The sequence below is a fragment of the Astyanax mexicanus genome, chromosome 2 (assembly GCF_023375975.1).
Source record: "Astyanax mexicanus isolate ESR-SI-001 chromosome 2, AstMex3_surface, whole genome shotgun sequence".
NCBI classification, from domain to species: domain Eukaryota; kingdom Metazoa; phylum Chordata; class Actinopteri; order Characiformes; family Acestrorhamphidae; genus Astyanax; species Astyanax mexicanus.
Window position 1 is genome coordinate 14,244,531 of NC_064409.1, and position 22,057 is coordinate 14,266,587.

Sequence of the window (22,057 nt, forward strand, 5' to 3'; positions counted from 1 at the left end):
GGGTGTCACACACTTCTGTGCAAAACAGAAACCTTACTTGATGAATATATTAGTATTCCAGACCAGAAATGAAAAAGACCATCCGGACTGTTATCAGTAATACATTCAAAAGCCAGCGCCTGTCATGTCAAGATTTGGTATGAAGTATAGTCTAAAGTTTTTTTTTTAATGTGATGCAGCATTAATGCACTAAATTACATTAAGTTCTGTAAGAAAATTAAGCTTCTATCATAACTGAGCAGGTCTCAGACACACGCAGATCCAAATCAAAAAATACTTTATTAAATAATGTATATAACAAAGGGGTGGTTAGACAAAGCAAGGTCAATACCGGTAAACAGCACCAACAAGAGAGATAGCATACCAGCGTAGATAAACAGTACAGAGGTAAAAAAAACAAAAAAAAAGCAATATCAGAGGGCAGGCAAAAATCAAGGTCAGGAAGTACAAAAGCAAGGTCAAAACGACAGAGTATATATATATATATATATATATATATATATAATTGAAAAAGTTGTACAAGGATAAAGCGTCAATACTTATCACTGACTAAGAAAGAATTAGCCTCTTTATTAGGGCTAAATCATTTGGTTAGAACTCAGGTGATCTACTTCCTGGAAGTGTCATGTTCTGTGTCATTTGATCAGGATTGGGTGTAATGTCAATGTGTGGTGCATCCTGGGCAATGTAGTCAAGAAGCTACAGCAACACAAACCCAAATGCTGCATTCATTGCAAAAGCATACAGTAGCTGTGGAAGAAGAGGACATGTGTACTGGACTGACTTGTCTGCAGTCATTCTGCCCCTAATAAAGAATTAAAAAAATGCAAAATGCAACAATGACAGGTTTGCAAGTTGTAAAAAGGAGGCCTAATGATGTAAAATGCAGGAATATATGTATATTAACAAATAAAATGAAGTTAAGCAGGCAAAATATGAAATATATTGGCTTCATACTGTCTGTAAATAAATGAATTTAAACAAAAAAATCAAGAAAAAGTAAGAAACACTCAGTTTTCTGTTCTATTTGCCTTTTTCCTACTGTTCCACTCACTATCTGAAGTACCCATACAGTCCTCTCCTGCTGCCGCCTCCTCCTCCTCCCGGTCTGGTCCAGCACATGGAGAAGTATGTTCTGCTGCTGCACCATCACTGCAAGGAATTTGTGGTCCATGGTTGTGTAGAAGAGAATAGATGTGCTCTCTCTTGTAGCTCAAGAAGAAATGATGATTCACTAGAAAAAACAACCATATATAGTTGGAAGTCGACGTCCAAAGAGTGGATGTCGACGTACAAATTTGGAAGTCGGCGTCCAACTTCAATTTAGACGGAATATGGACGTAATTTGCATTTGGACGCAGTGCGTCTATATTTTGGACGCAGCGCGTTCACTCAGTGGACGCAGTGTTTTCTGATAAATTTGGACGTACTTTAGTGGATATTTAGACGCAATCGCAGTGGGACAGGGCCTTTATTCAGAATAGCAGAAATCTAGAATCCAACCAATGAAATTGTTGTTATAGTTGGGTAAACAACAAAAAACGAGGAATAAAAGCATCTGTGCTTGCCCATGGCTGGCTGTAGACGCGTTAATTTATGCAGTTCGTCTGTAAAGCTTTAATAATTGCAACCAGGATCCTCCCTATAATAGCCACGGCACACTGTCTGCAGTGGAGCTGTCAAAAACACGCTGTAACAATTTCATCTGCTCCTGAAAGGGAATGCTCACACGCTCTGTAATCAGCCATTGGGGTATTATTGGCTTGTTTATTTAGTGATAGGGAGGGGAGCGTTAGTGTTGCGGCGGGCCTTTGTTCCCTCCCTGCAACTGTCACACAGCATCCGAGGAAAGATAGGGTCAAATAATTAACCAAATTAATGAGTTTATTCTGGGAGCAACCAAACACAGGCAGAGATGAAAACCGATACCTCTGTGAAAACACGAGGCGCTTTTGCTTTGTGTTTGTGCCGGAGAAGGCGGACGGGAACACACATCTCATTAAGCCGGGGAGCTGTTGAGAGTTATCAATTTAATTGCAAAGTCTATTAAAAAGTGTAGCGCTATTAGAATGAGTGTAGGGTTCACTGATCAATAGTGGAATATGAAGGCTTAATGCTATTGTCGTAATTGTTTTTTTTCCCCCTTTTCTCCGCTTATTCAGATCAATAAAGCGGATGAGAAAGTAAACAGAAACGGAGCGCAGCGCTGCAAATTAGCGGCGAAGAGATACCAGTGTTTTGCTAATTTGTGTTACAAGCAGTTGCCATTAAAATACACTGCCTTAATACAGAAACCTCGCCATGCAAACTTTTCAGAAAAGTGGCCCCTTTTATTAATGCTGGATGCTGAAATCTTATGTCGTTAATGAGGAGCCATTTAGGCTTTTAGGGTGTTAGTTTTGGGCTTTGTTAGTTTATCAAGCGAGACAGAGAATACTATTTTCACACATATTCCTTAAGAAAATCTGCTGTCATAGTATCATAGTATAAGTAGTACTGTGTAGAGCTGCATGTTATTGGAAAAAGTTTACATTGCAAATGTCCTTTTTTTGCCTATATATATATATATATATATATATATATATATATATATATATATATATATATAGGCAAAAAAAGGACAATAACATTGTGATATATATATATATATATATATATATATATATATATATATATATATATATATATCACAATATTAAACAAAGCAGGGCCAATGACATCCGTCGTGCAGCACTAGTACTGTATCCTGTGACTTTTTGCGTTTCTCTTAACTTTAAAAGCCGAAGAACATTACTTTGACCTGTGGGGAATATGCATGTGGGTCCTCCTAAACTGTTCACAATTGGTAAGACAATATTAGCCAGATTCTGCGGGTCATGATCATTGCCACCCATTGCTCTGTCCACTGTGAGAATCAGTGACTTCTATGATGTATTACTGGTACACACCTAGCACTGTGGATTGAGAAAGGAACATGATATGCCCGTACATCTTCCAAAACTGAATGTTTTAGGCCTCCAGTAATTAATTCACTTAAGCCACTTCCCCATGAGCCAACTGGCCTCGGCTCGACTTTACTCACAACAAGATAGCACCACAAAACTTATATACAGTGGGTATGAGCATTTCCGAGCCAATCCCTGAGGTGACACTTTGTGTGATCAGTTTGCAAACTGCTATCCCCACGTCATGTCACGTCACGATGTTATATAGAACATTGCCTTTACTAAAGAACCCTAAAGAAACTGTTTGTGAAGGATGACACCTCAGTCTTGGTGCTTGCTGCATGCATAAAGACATGGATGTGTGTGTGTGTGTGTGTGTGTGTGTGTGTGTGTGTGTGTGTGTGTGTGTGTTTTTGTGTGTGTGTGTGTGTACGTGTACGTGCAGGCGTATCCAGATGACACCTCTGCCGCGTCTGATCAGCGTATAATTGCCTTAGGACAGGAAGTGGTGCAGTGCAGGACGGGGGCAGGCCATGATGAATGGTGACCCCCCTCCAGAGTTAAGATGGCCCCTGTGGTGTCAGTGCACACCACCCAGGGGGCAGGGCAGGAAATGAGGGCTCTTTAGAGGACACCGCCACCATTAGGACACGGCAGGAGTCCGTGCTTCTCCTGGTACACACACAGACACACACACACACACACACACACATACATAACAGGTGTACTGTAAAGGAACAGAAGAATGACCTCGCTTTCTGCAGAGAAGCTACTGCTATAGCACAGGCCATAACAGTCCTATAGCCCATAAACCACCATAATCTCTCTCTCTCTCTTTTTTTCACTCTGTCTCTCTCTCTCTCTCTCTCTCTCTCTCTCGCGCTTTCTCTCTTACTCATTTTCTGTTTAACACCCCCCCCTTTTCTCTCCCCCACCACCACCAGAACCACCCAACACACGCACCCCACCCTGTCAGGAGCAGACAATAAATATCATGTCACGAGGATGGCGATGCTCCTTCATGGAACACTGGCTGTTTATTAGCGGCAGGGCTAACTCCAAGAGAAATGCTAACAACGTTCATTAATGGGCCGCATCCGGGCCTGATGAGGCATGTCAGCGCGAGGCCCCTGCAACATCAGTGGCATATAATGGCACCCGGTAAACGGGGGGCCGTAATTGTTCGTCCAAATTGTACAGTGAGGCCGTCCGAGGACTGACAGTGACAGAGCAATTATGGCAAGCCAAGCGGGCTGTGTCAAATTAGCGCCTCTGACGAGCTCTCATTTCTCCCGCCCCGCTGACGGAGACGAGTGATAGCTACTTGATTGTGAGTGATAGGCGAGACGTGGCAGCCCTCGCGCCCACGCGCTGATTTGTCAATCGGGCTGGCGCGCGAGAGGGCCGCGTCAAGGTCCGTCGTATTGAGATGTTGGATGTTGTGGTGGGGGTGAACCGATGGCTGACCTGACCTGACGGTTGGTGTGGAGGGGGTGGGGGGGCGGCGAGGTGGGGTTGAAAAAAAAAAAAGAAAAAAGAAGTCTTTCACCGCGAAGGTCATCAGTCACTGTTCCTGTCAGCCGGAGATCGCGCGGCGCACAGCCATAATTACATTTGACTGGAAGGAGGGAGATGTCTTCTTTTGTGGGCCCTACAATGACTGCATAATTTATAATTGACTGCAGTTAGGCGAGTCAGAACGACGGGCCTTTGTTTCCGAGCATTCCAGTTCGTTAGCGGCTCGTAAAGCCTTTATGACGTAACAGTGCACTTCTTAGCCAACGTATGGATCCAAAAACAGAACTTCCGAAGCCTGGAAGAAATGCGCTCAAGCCATATCCGCCGCACACCTTTTCAAATGGAGCGCGCGGCGAGGAAGTAGATCTAAATTAGTTGATGCCGTTTTGGAATTTGCAGCAAATGCATGCCTTCTCAGTAGCTCACAAAGTGATTGTGATTTGATTAGCTGAGCGCTTAGCGTTCTCCACAGTACTTTACTGGGCGTCCAGGGCTGTTTTCAATGCATCTAATTAAATGCCGTTTTTTTTTTTTTTCTCTTCCTCTACATGAAAGACTTTCTTATGTTGATTTGTGTTGATTGTCTTGCTACTTAAATAGTTTTCCACTCTTCCACTGCCTCGTCGTCGTCGTCGTTATTATTATGCGCATAAATTAAGGCCTCAGATTGACTTATAGATTGAGTACGAGTACTCGTTTGAAGTTGAATTGAATCACCTATGTGTGTTTGAGTGTGGGGAGAAAAAAAACACTCATTTGATTGTGTTGCACGCCTATGCTTGTCCTGTGTCTCTGTGTGCGTGTCTGCCCAGAGGAAAAGAAAATTTAACAAAAAAATATATATATTCTTCATATCTCTGCAGTTTATTTTTGAAGGACAGAGGAGACTTTAGCATACAATAAGTCTCCTGCTGTTCCAATGTGTCTTAAATGTGTCTCAAATGTGCTCATATTGTGCTCAGACTTGCCCTAATACTAAGGGTTTGAGTCCACATGCACTTTCCTCAAAACATTTTACTGTGCTTCTTGGCTTGATGCGTATGGGTGTGTCTGTGGCATTTTTGTGTGCAAACCATGCAAAAGAACATTGTGGAAGTAGGCACTATATATTTTTTTGTCTCTTTCTTTCTGTTGGCATCACATCTCTAACCCTACCCGGGCATGTTGCTAGCATTGTGGCTAAAACACTCTGATCATGCTAAGCCTGGTCGCTCCATTTGTTAGCATCACGGCTTTAACCCTGCCAAGACCAGCTGTTATCACTGTGCCTCTAACCCTGCCAAGGTTGGTTGTTAGCATTGCGGCTATGTTGCTCCAACCTTGCTGAGCCGAGCTGCTGAGTCTGTTAGCATTACAGCTTAAATCCTGATGGGGGTTGGCTGTTAGCATTGTGACTGTGCTGCTTCAAACTTTTTTACTGTGTACTGTTTCAACATAATATATAAATGACTGGAGAAATATTTTTAGCTCAACATTTCGTCCTGCCTTTTGGGAAGGGCCTAGATCTCCACATGGTAAAAAATAAACTGGACATAGGAATTAGTTGTTTGTTGCTAAATATAAGTTTTAAAGGTCAGATGTAAAGAAGAAATGTGAAGTCTCAACAGTTATTAAATAAAGAAAAGAAATGAAGAGATCTCATGTCTTAGTTTGTTCTAATGGTGTTTCTCCGTGGGCTAGATTGTATGAGCAATGAAAATGTTCTTCTGGGTGTCTATATATCTAAGTGTATGTGAGTGCTTTGTGAGTCAAACTAGGAGAGACATAGTGTGTCTATGTGTAAGTGTGTGTGTGTGTGTGTCTCTGTGTGTGTGTCTGTATGTGTCTGTGTGTATTTGAATTTGCATGTCTTAGTTTGAGTCTAAGTATATCAATCGCGTTTCTACCATTAATGTCACTTTCAGCTCATCACTCTCAAATTATGTTGAATAATGGATGGCTTTTGGGCATAAATGTTAATGCAGGATTGCGTGGAAATGTTATGTCCTGGAAGTGACATCGTCTGTGGAACTTCTTTCGGACTTCTTTCAGTATCCCACTTTTACGCTGTCAGTAAAAAGCGAGAAAAAAGAACGAATGCCCATAACTTTATACTCCAACTCTTTTTTTTTTACTTATCCAAACACATTAATGATGAGGGGATTTTTTTTAAAGGGGAAAAAGCATCTTGGCTCTTTTGGTTGAATGATCAGTTTTCTTAACGTGTGACGTGTTTTGGCCTCGTAATATAAACGCACTTATAAACGCAATCAGCGGCCGTGTTCCATTTTTCATGTGGCAAAACTGGGAGTGGGAGGGAAAAATGACTAGAAATCCGGCGGCTCATTTCAGTTCAAGGTTAAGTTTCTTTTTTTTTCTTTTTATTTTTTTTTTTGGAGGAGTTGATGATATATTTATGCGAGACAGATGTAGCTTCAGTGTAACATGTTGAAACAGGACGTGTTCTTCATCTTTTTAGAAGGGTTTCATTGACGTTTCGATGCTGTAAAATGTGTGTAATTTGTACTCAAGGATTCCATATGACAGTCAGAACCGTCTCCCAACATAACGTAATATTCTTTTTGTGCCGGGAACGATATCCGGGCCTGTGAGTATGATGAAACAGCCTGCAGTTCAGTTAGCTGGGGACGTACAGTATCCAGTAATCCGTGCTAAAGTGTTTTTTAGATCAGTGGTGTCGCGGATAGTGAGTGTGAGTGTGTGAGTTAGTGAGCTTGCTGCCTGAGGCAGGAGAGTCTTGTTGATTTCTTGATTTGGAGATAGCGTCCAAAATAGCGAAGCACATTGCAAACGGCCTGTGTTTAAGCTTCTCCGCCAGTACTGGTGAAACGAGTTGAGTGTGCCAAAGAGAAACGGCTTGGCCTTTTAATAATTCACACTGTCCTCAGTGCAACCCTTCTAAAAGTGTCTTTCTTTATTCAGGTTTTCTCATCTGCAGCGTTCGCCTGCTTCACACACTGGAGATGCAGATGGTAGGGGGGTGGTGGGGGGTGGTTGGGGTGGCGCTTGCTGCTGACATGTTGGATTCACTTTTTGCCTCGGATGCTTGGATGCATGTGGCATGTATTGGGAATTTAGTCAAAGAGCCATGAAAGTCATCAGCTTTTAGCCCGTTTTGACTCCTAACTGTCTGCAAATGACTTTTTTCTTCCTTATTGTGGCACACTTCGCCAGTCATGAGGAGGATTGAGGTGGGAGGTGTTGGGAGGGGAGAATAGAGGAAGATACTAAAAATCTATTGTGTTCATTGAAACACATCCCTAGCTGGCGCAATGCTGTTGAGTTTGTGTAAAATTCATGTTGCGTTGAATGATTGAAGTGAAGCGCTGCCGGAGACGGAGCTTTAATAAGAAATAGAACAGGTCCGCCGCTTGTTTGTCAGCTGTTTTGGAGGTGGCACCTCGAGACTCTGCGCCCTAATGAGACAGAGAGAGTTTGACAGGGACATTTATTTCATTCTCACAGCTGAAGTCTCTCTCTTCTTTTTTCTCCTCTCCTCTCTTCTCCTCTCCTCTTCCGCTCTTGACAGGGGGCACAGCGGCACATGGGATTTGTTTCAGTGGCCGGGCGTTGTCAGGCGAGACAGCCAATAAGCAATCAAAGTGGCGTGAGTGGCTGAAACAATGGAACGGGGGGCCTTCTTTCAGAGGTGCGACGCGCCGAGCCTTGAGATGCTCCCTAATGAACAATTACAGTGAATATTCCTTACTTTAGTTATTCAAAAAGACTGAAAATATCAACCATTAGGAGAAACAGAGCAAATGACCTTGAATCAGGTGACACGAATCATGAGATTTTCACACAATTTATAGAACAACCAGACTTTGGAAGGTTTTTGAATTCCTGTGACAATATTGGCAATAATTTACATTCTCAAAACTGCATTTACTTTTTTTTCTCACCTAAATGACCTAAATATTAGATTTACAGTGGATGTTTGAAAACAATGGCTATTTTAAAGTGTAAGTACGTATTTACTCGCAATATTAATCTTTAATTAATAAGCTCACATAGGGTGACCATATTTTCATTTGGGTAAACCAGGACACCTGGGAGCGTTTTGTCACGCTGTCTACTGCTCTCTGGTCCAATAAAGATAATTTAAAAACCAGGACATTTCCTCACTTTCTGAAAAAAAAAAAAAAAAACCCAGACGCCCGGGACAGGATGTAAAATACGAATATGTATATTGCATATTTTATATGCAATAAAACAGATATAACACAGTGTATAAGTTTGCCTAAATACAGCTGTAGCTGAAAAGCTGAAACTCTAACTAAAGACTCTAACTACTTCTTAACCATGTGCCTCAATCAGTAAGTGGTGGCTTATAGTTCAACAGGCGCTTCCTACACAGTAGCAGACCACGCTGGCAGGGATCAGCTCATTGCGGATGCAGCTTCATGTGTGCTGATAACTGATAGTGAGCTGAGGGGAGCCCCGAGAGAACGCAGCCTTCTCCCCGGCATCGGCGTCCCTGGATGGAGGCTCCGACCGGCACGCGGGACTGCGAGCAGAGGCAGGGCCTGTGATTTAGCCCAAATGGGCTGCACTGCTGTGCTCTATAATACAGACTATTATGTGGTCTCACCACTGACACTAATGGGATGTTACAGCGATTTAAAATGATTTAATGGCTCCCAGGTTGGGCCCCTAATGGCCCTCTTTATACTGCAATGCGTATTATGAATGTGAATGACAGTGTTGTGAAGTGCCACTGTTTTTCTCCCACATCTGCTCAAACAGTGTGACAGGTGCCGCTTTGCTAAGCGGGGGAGACAAGGGATGTATCGGGGGAGGGCAAGCAGTGACACCTCGACCCTCTGCTTAGGATTGGCTCTTTCTCTATTGTCCGTCTCTCTGTCTCCAGGACTGGACTCGTATGTAAGTAATGTATGGCTGTCGAAGAGTCCTGTTTGTTTCGGGTCAATTCAGTGAAAACAGGCCGACAACCTGGAGTCACTAATGAAAAAAATTATAATAAAATAATCCTAAAAACTATTTATTGTTAACCAAAAAAAATAAATAAAATAAATAAAACGAGGATGACAAAATACTCATTTTTTTCATTTGTTTATTTTTTATATATTTTTTAAATAGAATTGACATCACTAATCATTACCTATAATTTTTTAAATATCTAAACAGATTATCGACAAACACCACTGAAGTTTGACGCTTACATTTACTGTATTTGCCAAATGTAATGGGAAATATACAACTAGAATTATGTCTCATAGCTTTTGTTTTATTCTATTGAAGCAAAACAAACAAACAAAAAGCTTCACTGACCTGATCAATATGCATTTGAAGCCTTTTGCATTAAATGTGAATTTGATTTCTTTCAGAGTAATTTATGTACATGTGTACATTAACAATTCCAGACAAATGCAGCAAGTCACTGCACTGTCCACTGTGGATGGTAATGATATCTATGAAATATTTAATATATTTAATATATATACCCCCACAGAACTTCAGATATGTCCCATTCACCTGGCACCTACGATTAGGCTTTGCTCAAACTGCCATAATGTCCACTCGCAGTTCTAGGGAGGGGGCCACAGGGCGAATGGGCCCCAGCTGAAATCTGATTGGTCCCCTGAAGTCTTTGTACAGCAAAAATGATTCATTTCCTTCATTCAAGTTTATTTTGTTTTACACAACAAAAAAAAAAGTTTTACACAAAAACATTAAAATAATGCAGTCAAAATAATGATAATTTCCATATATATTTTATACATTTATTCTTGTTTTGAATTTGCAACATACATTTTTTCCTTTTGATCCTTAAAATTTGGATTGCAGATTTATTATTATTATTATATATTTTTTTTTTGTTTAAAACTTTTAGCACAAAAAATTAGCACCAAAAAAAATTGGTAAATTAAATTAAAAAAAAAAAGTATTACATTCAAGTGAACAATGTGTCACTTACTTAGAAAAATTCTAGAGCCGACACGTCCTCACTCACACATAATAACACCTCACAACTTATACTGGTGTGGGTGTTAACAAGCCATTTCTATAAATATATATATCTTCTGTCTGTGTAGTTTTGACAAAAGGTGACTGCTGAGGGCTTGTTTGTCTCACTGTGAGACGTGATTATACAGTTATGTCTGTGTTTTTCTGAGGGTCCCAATAAAAAATCGAATCATCTGAATTCAGTGATTTAAAGGACCGGGTACAATCAATCAGGGTTAAAACTACAGGTTGATTTGTTGGAGACCACTGGATACACTTTGTGTTCACAAAACCAGTAGAACACACTCTCAGGCAGCTTGGTGGTCCAGTTTGAGTTTTTGTGCCAAGAAGATTCTCCATATTGTGCAGCACCATCCAACTTCGAAAAGAAGCAGAGACACTGAAAAAAAAGTGAATTGAAAATCAGTTGCAGTTGTCAGAGATGGCTGGTAGAACTTCCTGTCTGTTCCTCCTGCTTCACCTCTACTTGTCTGCTATTTCCATCAAGTTACCAGACTGAAGCTACAGGAGCTGCCACTAAAAGAACTCATGGGCATCACCAATGAGGACATCACGTCTCCTCACTCGCCTTGCCAGGCCTTTCCTGCAGACTTTCTGCTCCAGTTTTGTCTGCAGTAAGTGAAAAGCATGCTCTACTGTGCTCTACCGGGTTGAGGGTAGGTGACTATGCCGTTCCAGTACATTTCTGTCCTGAGAGGCTCTCAGGTTGCCTTCGCATTAGGTTTTGTGTATTTCTTTCTACTGTAAAGCACAAACCAACACTTCAGAAATTATCCTTCCATAAGAATAGTTACAATTCAGCAATTGGAATCATCTCCAAAGGTTTTTTTATCTCCTTATTTTGTCATAGAATATAAAAAAAACATTTTCAGACAGACCAAGTCTCCCTGAAGCTGCGGGAGTTTCCCGCATTTCTGTAGTGGCTCCCTGATGCCCGCGAGTCACATATAATCTCCCGGAATTCAGAACGAGTGCCCCAAGAGCACACAAACGCGCACACAGGCTACAGACTTTTTTTCTCTAATCACGTGTGGGAAGGAGAGAGAGAAAACAGAGAGGGTTCTGATTGGCCTGTTCTCTGCAAAAAGTCTGTGAGACAGCCAATCAGTTTTTAGTGTGGGTGGGCAGTGTTTTTCCCCCCTCCCGGACGGGAGTTTCATGGCGGAGGCAATATTAATAATTATTGTAATATGACATGAAATGTTTTGATGTTGTGCAATTTTTTGTGATACTGTAGCTGTCAATTTTTGTCAAAAAAGTTTTTTCCAAAAAAAAAAAAAAAATGAAAGCAGAGGCAGGGCCTTCCAAAAAGAAAAAAGATAAAACTCATTTCACCTCTGAATACTCTAAATTTAATAAAAAAAAAAAAAGTAAAATTAATTAATATAAAATAAAATTTTCGTTATCCTTTGGTGTGTGCAAGTTTTTTTTTGTTTTTGTTTTTTTGGCGGGGGTTGAGGGGGGGTAACCTCCCTGAAATCAACTTTTGCAACTTGGGATGTCTGCATTTTCACCGCTGTTTATAAAATTGACCATATCTTTGAGCCTGTATATTTGAAGTGCACAACTAGTTTAACTATTATAGTTTTGTTAAACTTTTCAGTATTCGCCTTTATAAATTCAGCTCAATTGGGTCGTGAGTGGCTGTGTCTGGCTAGAATTTCATGGCAGGCTCCCACAAGTCAGTGCAGCGATCTCTACCTTCCGTGGGTCATGCCAGAATACATGTTATGATACAGTTTGACATTTGGCAGTGTACATTTCAGTGTATTTATGTGTTAAACCAATCTGTTCATCCCAACTTTGGTACACTTTCCTCCTGTGAGCACTGAATATTCAGTCTGCGGCTCTCTGAAGCATAACACTGTGTGTAGGCTCAGGCTCCAGAGAAACGGGTGGAGATTTTAAGATGCAAGCCCACCGCCGGTCCAACCCTTGCCGGCGCAAATCTCTGGAAGACAGTCAGTCGGTCTCTCAGTCATTATAGTCGGATGAGCGGCTGGATGAGGCCTATCGATCGGAGTGGTCAGAGGCGACTGCGGGGGTTAAGCTAACTGAAGCTAAAGTCCCAAACAGCTGTGTGTGAACTTTTCCTCCCTAAAGTAACAGCTCTGCCCTCATTAGTATTAAACAGCCATGAGCACTTTGGAAAGCCTTGCCCCGAACCTTATTCTCGCTCGCGCTCTTTTTCCACAGAGCTGGCGGAGGGGTGATGGAGAGGCCTAGAAGCAGAAGAAGTCTGAGGGGCTGGAGTGCTTGATGGAGATTACAGGCCGGAGGATGGTGGCTAGAGCTGGACACGGGGCAAATACGACTACACCTGCCACTCATTCATCTCATTTTCTTTTTTTTCCTCTTCTTTCATGCAGCCCCTCTGGTGAGAACCCACCATCCACAGGCATTTAGAGTGAGGGTGGGCCGAGCCCAGCGAACGAAAGAGAGAGAGAGAGAGAGAGAGAGAGAGAGAGAGAGAGAGAAAGCCAGCAGGATTGACAGCCCCTCGCAGTCATTACACGCTGGATTGAATACTAGATTACTCCAAAGTGGCTCAGGGTCAAGCGCCGGCGTGTTCCCTTTTGGCACTCGATGACTTTAATACCCAGCACTGTATTAGACAATTACTGCAAAGCCCAGTCCACACCCCAGCCCGCCACCGCCACCGCCACCGCCGCCGCCACGCCAGCCCGCCTGCTTTTTACAACTGCCATTAAATAAGGCAAGAAAAAAGCCCCGCTGACTGGGGCTTCACCCCCGTTCATGCAAGGCAAACAGCAGCTCCATTTTGAGACAATCGCTCAATCGCTCACTGTCGGCCGTCCAAGATGGCCACCCGGAGAAGGCGCATCCCCCTCCCAGACGGAGCGCGGGGTCACAACCGCGCCGCCAGTCCATTACGTCGCCGTTCCTCTTAACACTCACTTCACTAAATTACCCCCGTGAGCACGACTCAAGCCCCTGCCTGCCTTTTCCCTTTCTTCTGGGTGAGTGATATGACCTTTAGGTGCTTTGGTGACAATTACAGGAAGCGAGAAATTGAATTATTAGCTTTTTTTTTTTTTTTCGTTCTCTTTTTTTTTTTTTTTTGCGCCAGCGGAGGCTGTGTAGGCGTAGCTGTAAAATGCGGTAATTATTTAGCTAAATTGCCATATTATAATTCTTTTTTCCTCTCCTTTCGGAAAGTGAGTAATAAAAGAGGCGGCGTGCTGCTTGTTGTTCGGGAGGCTCTGAAAGAGAGTAAGTGATTTAAATGGCTGGTGTAAGCTCCTCTCAATGTTGCTTGTCAATAGGGACAATGAACGCATTTCTGCGAGGTCACTGAGAGAGCGAGCGAGCGAGAGAGAAAGAGAGAGAAAGAAAGAGAGAGGAAGAGAGGCAGAGTGACAGGAAGCCATACTCCTCCACTCAGCTCACCTGGACCAGCTTTTGACACGCTGATTAGACTCCAATGTCAGTCTCTCTCTCTCTCTCTCTCTCTCTCTGTTTATCTCTTCCTCTACTTTACCTACATCTTACTCTTCTATTTTTCTCATCGCCCTGTTGCTCTCTCTCTCTCTCTCTCTCTCTCTCTCTCTCTCTCTATCTTTCTCTGCTTTTCACTCTTTTGCTCATGGCATTATCTTGTTCTCAGTCTCTTTCTCTCTCTTTTTGCCTTTTATACTTTCTTTCTCTTCTCCCTCTTCTTCTCACTTTTCCTTTCATTCTCTCTCCACAAGTTTTCAATTTCTCTCTCATTCTGCCTTCTGTCCTGTCTCTATCTGTCTCTCTCTCTCTCTCTTTTTCTCAAGCTCTCTCTTTTCTCTCTATTTTCTTACTTTCATTAACTCACTCTCGCTCTTTCTGTTCTGCTTCTCCCTCTTTTAGTTCAGTCTCTTATTTTCTGTTTCTCCATCTGCTCTATGCACATTTTGCTCTCTCACTCTCTCTCTTGCTTTCTCTCTCGTTCGTTGTTCTCTCTCGTTTCTCTCTCTCTTTTTCTGCTTCTTACTCTCTTACTCGTGGCCTTTATCTTGTTCTCAGTCTCTTTCTCTCTCTTTTTGCCTCTTATTCTCTCCCTCTTCTTTCTCTGCTCTTCATACATCCTACCCACATTTTTCTTCTCACTTTTCTTCTCATTCTGCCTCCTGTTCTCTCTCTCTCTCTCTCTCTCTTTCTCTCTTACTTCTGCTTCTTACTTTTTTTGCTCACTCTTGGCCTTTATCTTTCTCTATTTCTGCTTATCCCTCTTTTAGTTTATTGTCTTTTTTTCCATTTCTTCATCTGCCCCATGCACATCTCGCTCTCACTCTCTCTCTCTCTCTTTCTCTCTCTCCACACACTTTTTCTGCCTCTGTTTGTTTCTTCCTTTCTCTCATTTCTCTTACAAACACACACACAGACAGACACATCCACAGGCTTATCTCATCCCATATTGCCAATAGAATAGGACACCCTGGAGCAGATAAACGTGACCCTATTGATACCAGGCCTGATTCCAGGTTCATGCAGGAGAGCTATTGACCCCAAGCATTGAGCTGTGAAGCAGTGGAACTGTGTTCTCTCTCACTCTCTTTCCTTTCTGCACCCTCTTATTCTACCTTTTTTTTCTCTCTCTCTCTCTCTCTCTTCTCTCAGTCCTCCACTCACCTCCACTCTTTTAAACACAATAGAAACTTTTTTTTTTTAAAGCTTCAGACATTTTGTTTATTTTATTTTTCGATGACTTTTTTTTATACTCTCTCTCCCTCCTTTCCTCCTCACATGTGCCCCTTTGCCTCGGTGCAGACTATAAGTGAGTGCACGGAGAGGGCGTAATTATTTCTGCTGCAGTATCGTGCCCAGACGAGCCTTTTCTTTTTCTTCTTCTTTTTTTTTTTTTTTTTGCTTAGTGGCTTGTATCAGGCCTTGACAGCGCTTGGTTTGATTATTGTAGCCCATGATTTAGCAAACCCTAAACCATGGTGTCGCTAATTAGGTAGCGTTTGAGTGGAATGGATGACTACGAGGTCCTCTCAAGGTCATCCCTGCCTCTGAAAAAAAAGAAAAGAAAAAAAAAAGCTCGGCAATAAATTTGAAGTTTGAGCACAGAGGGGGAAACAAAAGGGGCCAGTGAATATGAAGATGAAAGTCCCTGGACTCCTCGTTTTGGTGCTCCCTCACTCTCACCAGGGTCTAAGCGCTGTCATGTGCACTCACACGTCTGCATTAACCTTTTCTCTCCCCCTCCTTCAGCACTCCTCCCTCTCCTCCTGCTCCTCCCGCGCTCCTCCTCTTCTCCTCTAGCTGCGTTTGTTTTTAGTGCCAGGCTGGTGACAGCCGCACTGTGTTTGTATAAGTGTGCTGTGTGGAGGTGTCCACATAATGTCATTAGACACATTGGAGGGCTGTAGGCTATAAACACAATTCTATATTGTGATTGTACTGCTTTGTGTTAATATCGTAATTACTAGTAAGTAATAAAGTAATAAAATCTCATTGAAGATCCCTTTATGTAATGTTACTAAAAATTGGTTATCACTAAAATTAGTTCTGCAATATAATAACTTTTGACCTTATTAAGAGATCACTAGAGAATGCATTCTGTTGTCATAAAGCGTTCAAACAATGACATTTTGCAATGGAAGTTATTAACTGATGTCACGCTCTTGCTCTGTTTCCTGTGTTTCTGCGTTTCCTAGTGTGTTTCCCCAGTATTTTTTCATCACGTCTTTGTAATTTGTAGCTCCGCCCTTTCCCCAGGTGTTAATTGTTTCATGTTAGTATAAATAGTACCCCTTTGTCTATGTTTATCCATCGGTCTTTGGACCTTTCTCTGTCGTTTGTCTTGCCACGTTTTTGCTAGTGTATTTCCACGTTCCTTAGTTCTGTGTTAAGTTTATATTCCCTGTTTATTCTCTTGTTTGTTCTAGTTCCTTGTTTATCTAGTATATTTCTTCCTTGTATATATCCCTAGCCCTGTTAGTTATTTTCTGGTTAGTGCAGCTCTTGTTTGTTTCCCTGTTTGTTTATGTTTTCATATTTTCTCGTTACTTCCTTATTTGTTTGTTTGTTTATTTGTTATTTAATAAATGATTCTGTCTTACCCGCTTTTACGTCCGCCTCCCGTCTGCTCCCTTTGGTTACAACTGATATAAATCAGATCAATGTTTATTAGTCACATGAAGTCATACACCTTAAGAACTGACAGTAAAATGCTTAAAAATATATAATAATGATTATTATACATAATAATGTATAAAATATAAGATGCAATATGTAAAATAGCAAAAACAGAGATTAAACAATATGACACACAGATGTATAGACATAGATATATAGACTTTAGGTAAAGATGGGGATATACAAAAATATAGAATAGAATAATAGAATCAAAATGTGAAACTAATATATTATATATATAGATTTATTACACACATAATTATCTGTTCTAAGCATTTATTTCTTTTATTGTTGATGATTATGGCTTACAGCCAATGAAAACCCAAAATCAGTGTCTCAAAAAAAAAAAAAATATATATATAAGACCAATTGGTACTTGTGTGGGCAGTGTGCCAAGTCCTGCTGGAAAATGAAATCCGCATCTCCATAAAAGTTGTCAGCAGAGGGAAGCATGAAGTGCTGTAAGATTTTGTGGGAAAACAAAACTGCACTGACTTTAGACTTGATAATAAAACACAGTGGATCAACACCAGCAGATGACATGTCTCTCCAAACCATCACTGATTGTGTGATTGAAACTTCACACTAGACCTCAAGCAGTTTGGACTGTGTGTCTCTCCACTCTTCCTCCAGACTCTCGTCCCTTGATTTACAAATCAAATGCAAAATGTACTGATGATCAGTGATGGTATAGAGAGTCATGTCATCTGCTGGTGTTGATCCACTGTGTTCTATCAAGTCCACTTCATGATTCACTCTGCTGACCAACTTTTATAGAGATGTGGATTTCATTTTCCACCAGGATTTGGCACACTGCCCATACTGCCAAAAGTACCAATTGGTCTTGTATAATATTCACCTTTTCTGAGTTACTGATTTTTTTTTGGTCTGTAAGCCATGATCATCAACAATAAAAAAAAAATGCAAAAACGCATAAAATAGGTCACTCTAATAGTTTCACATTTTTTATTGAGATGCAATAGTAGTTATACATTGTTAAAAATGTGCAACATTCATTTTTTAGGACAGTGTTAAACAAAAGCTTCACAAATAATTTCTGTGGGTTTTTTTTTGCATTAATAAACAAATAAGGAAAAGAATAACATCATTTCACATAATAAAATGTTGCATATAATGTACTGTGAAAATGACTCATTTGCATATTGTCATTTTCCTACATTATCAAGTCCTGCAAAAGCCAGTATTGCACTGTAAGTTGTAATAACATCTCGATGTGATATACAGTATCCTTTCAGAAAGACCTGAACGCATGAGTGTGTGTCCGTATTGTTGCGTGTATCAGTCGGTGCATGTGCGCGCCTAGGTGTGTTGCCATGCCAGGGCACTTCAGACCAGACGTCCCAGGGGTCCGAAATCCCTAATTAGGCCCCAATCAGCCACCCCCACCACTCATTTTCTTCCTCCTTCTGCCACCTGAAAACCTCATCTAGCGTGAAATAAGATGCACCGACCTCAACCTTTCCTTTTCCTCCTTCATTTTCTGTTCCAGAACAAAATACTCATCGTCACCCTCACCCTCAGCACCAGCACCAGCATCAGCACCAGCACCAGCACCAGCATCAGGACCAGTCCCAGTCCCAGCACCAGCACCAGCATCAGCACCAGCACCAGCATCAGGACCAGTCCCAGCACCAGCACCAGCACCAGCATCAGGACCAGTCCCAGTCCCAGCACCAGCACCAGCATCAGCACCAGCACCAGCATCAGGACCAGTCCCAGCACCAGCACCAGCACCAGCATCAGGACCAGTCCCAGTCCCAGCACCAGCCACAGCATCAGCACCAGGACCAGCATCCAGCCCAGCTGCAAGGACAGGCCGTCAGTTAGCCTCACTCTGCTCAGCACCCCCTACCCCATTTACTGGGGCACATACAGAGCCTTCATTTTCCTCTATAAAGAAATTTTCCGCTGCCCACTGTAATGGAGGCTTTTATTTCCATGCACTATAAAAGGCATTTATGGTCAGTGCATTATCCGGAGAAACTTCACCAATTCCACTGTCTTAATTGGCGATGTTAGGCAGCGCACTAGGATGAAGGACGGCTCTAAGAAGTAGCTGATGAAAAAAAACATGGCTGTGCATTTTAGTGTGTTCATTACTCTGCCTGGACGTGAGGAATATTTTATCGGAATCAGCGTTCGTAATTATCGATCATATTTTAAAAGCTGGAGCCGCTGGTGCTGCCGGTGACGCGAGTTTTTTTACGTGAATATAGTCGAGATAATCAGTATTCCACGTCGTCCACTCTCGCACTGTGTCTCGCGAAGTGTTTTGGCAATCTTATTAACCTTATTTTAATACATTAAAGCATGTAAGAGTCAAATAAAAGTTAACATTTGAATTTATATTGTTACTTTCTGTTTTTCAATCGTTCAATTGTTATTGTAAGTCTTAATATTATGCATACGTGTCAGTATTTGATTTGCTGTTAGTTAAAGCACTTTACGCATGAGCACGACCAAAAAGAAAAAAGGAAAAAGAAAAAAAAGAGATTGAAGAAGGACGTTGTGCACTTATCTCCAAAACAGCAAGTTTACAGGAGAGAGAAAAAAAACCTTGTAAACTTTCAATGGAAGTCAATATAAAAAGAATTTATTTTAGGTCATTTTAAAGAGTTTCTATTGGTCCGTTCATAAATAAATTTTTGCACAGTGTAAGGGACAGTTTGTCTGTTCAAATGATGTAGTAAACTAAAAATTAACAAAAATGGAGATAAGTGTTTTTCATAGGACAGCGACGATATAAGTTTTAAGTTATAAGTCTGTTTGCTTTTCGGATTTCCAAGTGATGCCGTGCTGTAAGGATTGTTTTGGATGAAGTACAAGACTTCAAATAAAAGACTGAACACAACTTTCAGTTTGCTACAGTACAGCCAAAGGTTTGAACACACCTTCTCTTTTTCGATGTGTTTTCTTTATTTTCATGACTATTTACATTGTAGATTCTCACTGAAGGCATCAAAACTATGAATGAACACATGTGGAGTTTTATGTACTTAACAAAAAAAGGTGAAATAACAAAAAAAAATTAAAAATAAAATTGCAGGGTCTTCAAAATAGCCACCCTTTGCTCTGATTGCTGCTTTGCACACTCTTTTCATCATTCTCTCAATGAGCTTCAAGTGGTGGTACCTTGAAATGGTTTTCCAACAGTCTTGAAGGAAGGAGTTCCCAGAGGTGTGTAGCACTTGTTGGCTCTTTGCCTTCTTCACAATGTGCTCCAGCTCACCCCAAACCATCTGGATTGGGTTCAGGTCCGGTGACTGTGGAGGCCAGCTCATTTTTTTTTGTTAAGTACATAAAACTCCACATGTGTTCATTCATAGTTCTGATTCCTTTAGTGAGAATCTACAATGTAAATAGTCATGAAAATAAAGAAAATGCTTTGAAACAGAGAAGTATGTAAAAGGAACAAAATGGCTATGCGTCACAAACAAGTCTGCTGTGCACTTCTGCAAGTGGCCAGTTAAAAGTCAAAGCCGTAAGAATACGAACTTGGCCACAACAAAGTATGTTAATGACATCTTGTACCTTTTGCCTTCGAAGCTGGTCAGAATCCAAACTTTTGTTTTAACTTTTTAGGGCAAATACTGTAGATCTATTCATTGATTTAAACCCGAGTACATTTTTTCCTCTTAGTTGAGCTACATTGGAGCTTCTGAGCTTTATTCTCTTCTCGAAAGGGAAATGGAGTCCTCAGAAGGGGAAGTGTTCTTGGCTCTCGCTCTTTGAAGCCGGTTGTTCTGTGCGCGTCCACTAGGGGCGCGCTACCTTTGCGGCGCGTGTGCGGGATCTGGTTTGGCCATTATCTGCTCCTCAGCCTCCTCTGAAGTGCACGGCAGCGGAAAATGGAAGGTCACATCCGCTTGCAATGGGAGGCCTGAGACTCAACCCAGTCCAAATATTGACATGGGTATGCTAAACTGGGGCAATAAAATCAACAATGGCTAGCTTTAACCGCCGGTGTTATTCTAGCTCGGTGCTGTGTGGCCTTGAGTTACCGCACAACACAGGGGCCCTTCTTTCTGTTCTCAATAACACAAGTGTTCGGCTTATTTTCCCGGCCGGTCTCGTAGCTCTCCGTCTGCGCGCATCTCTAGACATTTTAGTGTAATAAGAGCGCCTGGCCTCGCACTTTTTCCTCTGCTCCGCGATATCAATAATAAAGGGCCGGGTAATGTGGGAGAAAAGCTCGCGTCAAAGCAGCGGGAGGGGGGGGGGATTGGGGGGTTTGATGGGGGCTTCCATCCTTCTCCAAGGTCAGATGAAGGATGATCTGGCCGGTCAGGTGGGCCCCCGTGCGGGACTCAGCGTTTTTTAAATATGCAATGAGGCCCGGAGACCTTCCAGCAATGTGTGCGTAACCTCCTTTATGCAACACGGCTGCAATCTGCACGGGCCGTGGCGTTAAGAGGAGTTAAATGACCGCCTGGGAGGGGAGACGCGCCCACCCTCTGACCCCTCTTAGCTCGGTGGGATGACACACCAGGCTTTTGTATTGGTGCCAACACTCATAAAGAGGAGGGCAAGCATATGGAACGAGTTACTGTTTACCATAAGGCCTTTTATACACTCTCTCACACATAAATATACACACACAGACAGGGGCACAATTACAGACACTGTATGTATTATATATTTTATATTTATATATCTGAAGAGTTTTATTAAGGCCCAAGCCTTGCAGACCCTGACATGGGTCAGGATCAGAGCTAGCATCTATATAAATATTTGAATAGACATTAAGTATACCATGTACACAATGCTGCATTAAATTCAGCAGCATTAAGTTGCACTTATTGCTGAAACAGCTCACAAATGCACACACACACACAGCTAGTCTGGTCCCTGTAGAGATGTAAGGAAGTACTGCCAATACAATAGGACTCTCTGAAGTAGATAACGGTGTGTAAAGTCCACCAGCAACTGAACTGTGAAGCAGTGGAACTACAAGTACATCTCAAAAATACTGAATATGCTGTAATTTAAAAAAGTTAATTTAGAGTGAAATATTTTAAGTGTTTTTTTCGTTTATTGGTGATGATTATCAGTGTCTCAGAATATTACATAAGACCAACTGGTCCTTTTGTCAATGTGGGCAGTGTGCCAAGTCCTGCTGGAAAATGAAATCTGCATCTCCAAAAAAGTTGTAAGCAGAGGGAAGCATGAAGTGCTGTAACTTTGGTCTTGATAGAACACAGTGGACCAACACCAGCAGATGACATGTCTCTCCCAGGGGCGGATCTAGCCATTTTGGGGCCCTAGGCAAAATATAAACAAGGGGCCCTCATTCTTGAAACACACACATAAATCAAATAACTAGAGATGGAACGATCAATCGGCAGCGTATCGGTATCGGCCGATTTTCAGCCAAAATACGGTATCAGTGATCAGCAGATATTCTTCTGATTTTAGCTGATCTGATTCAGGAGTTTAGGGTTAAGCAGTTT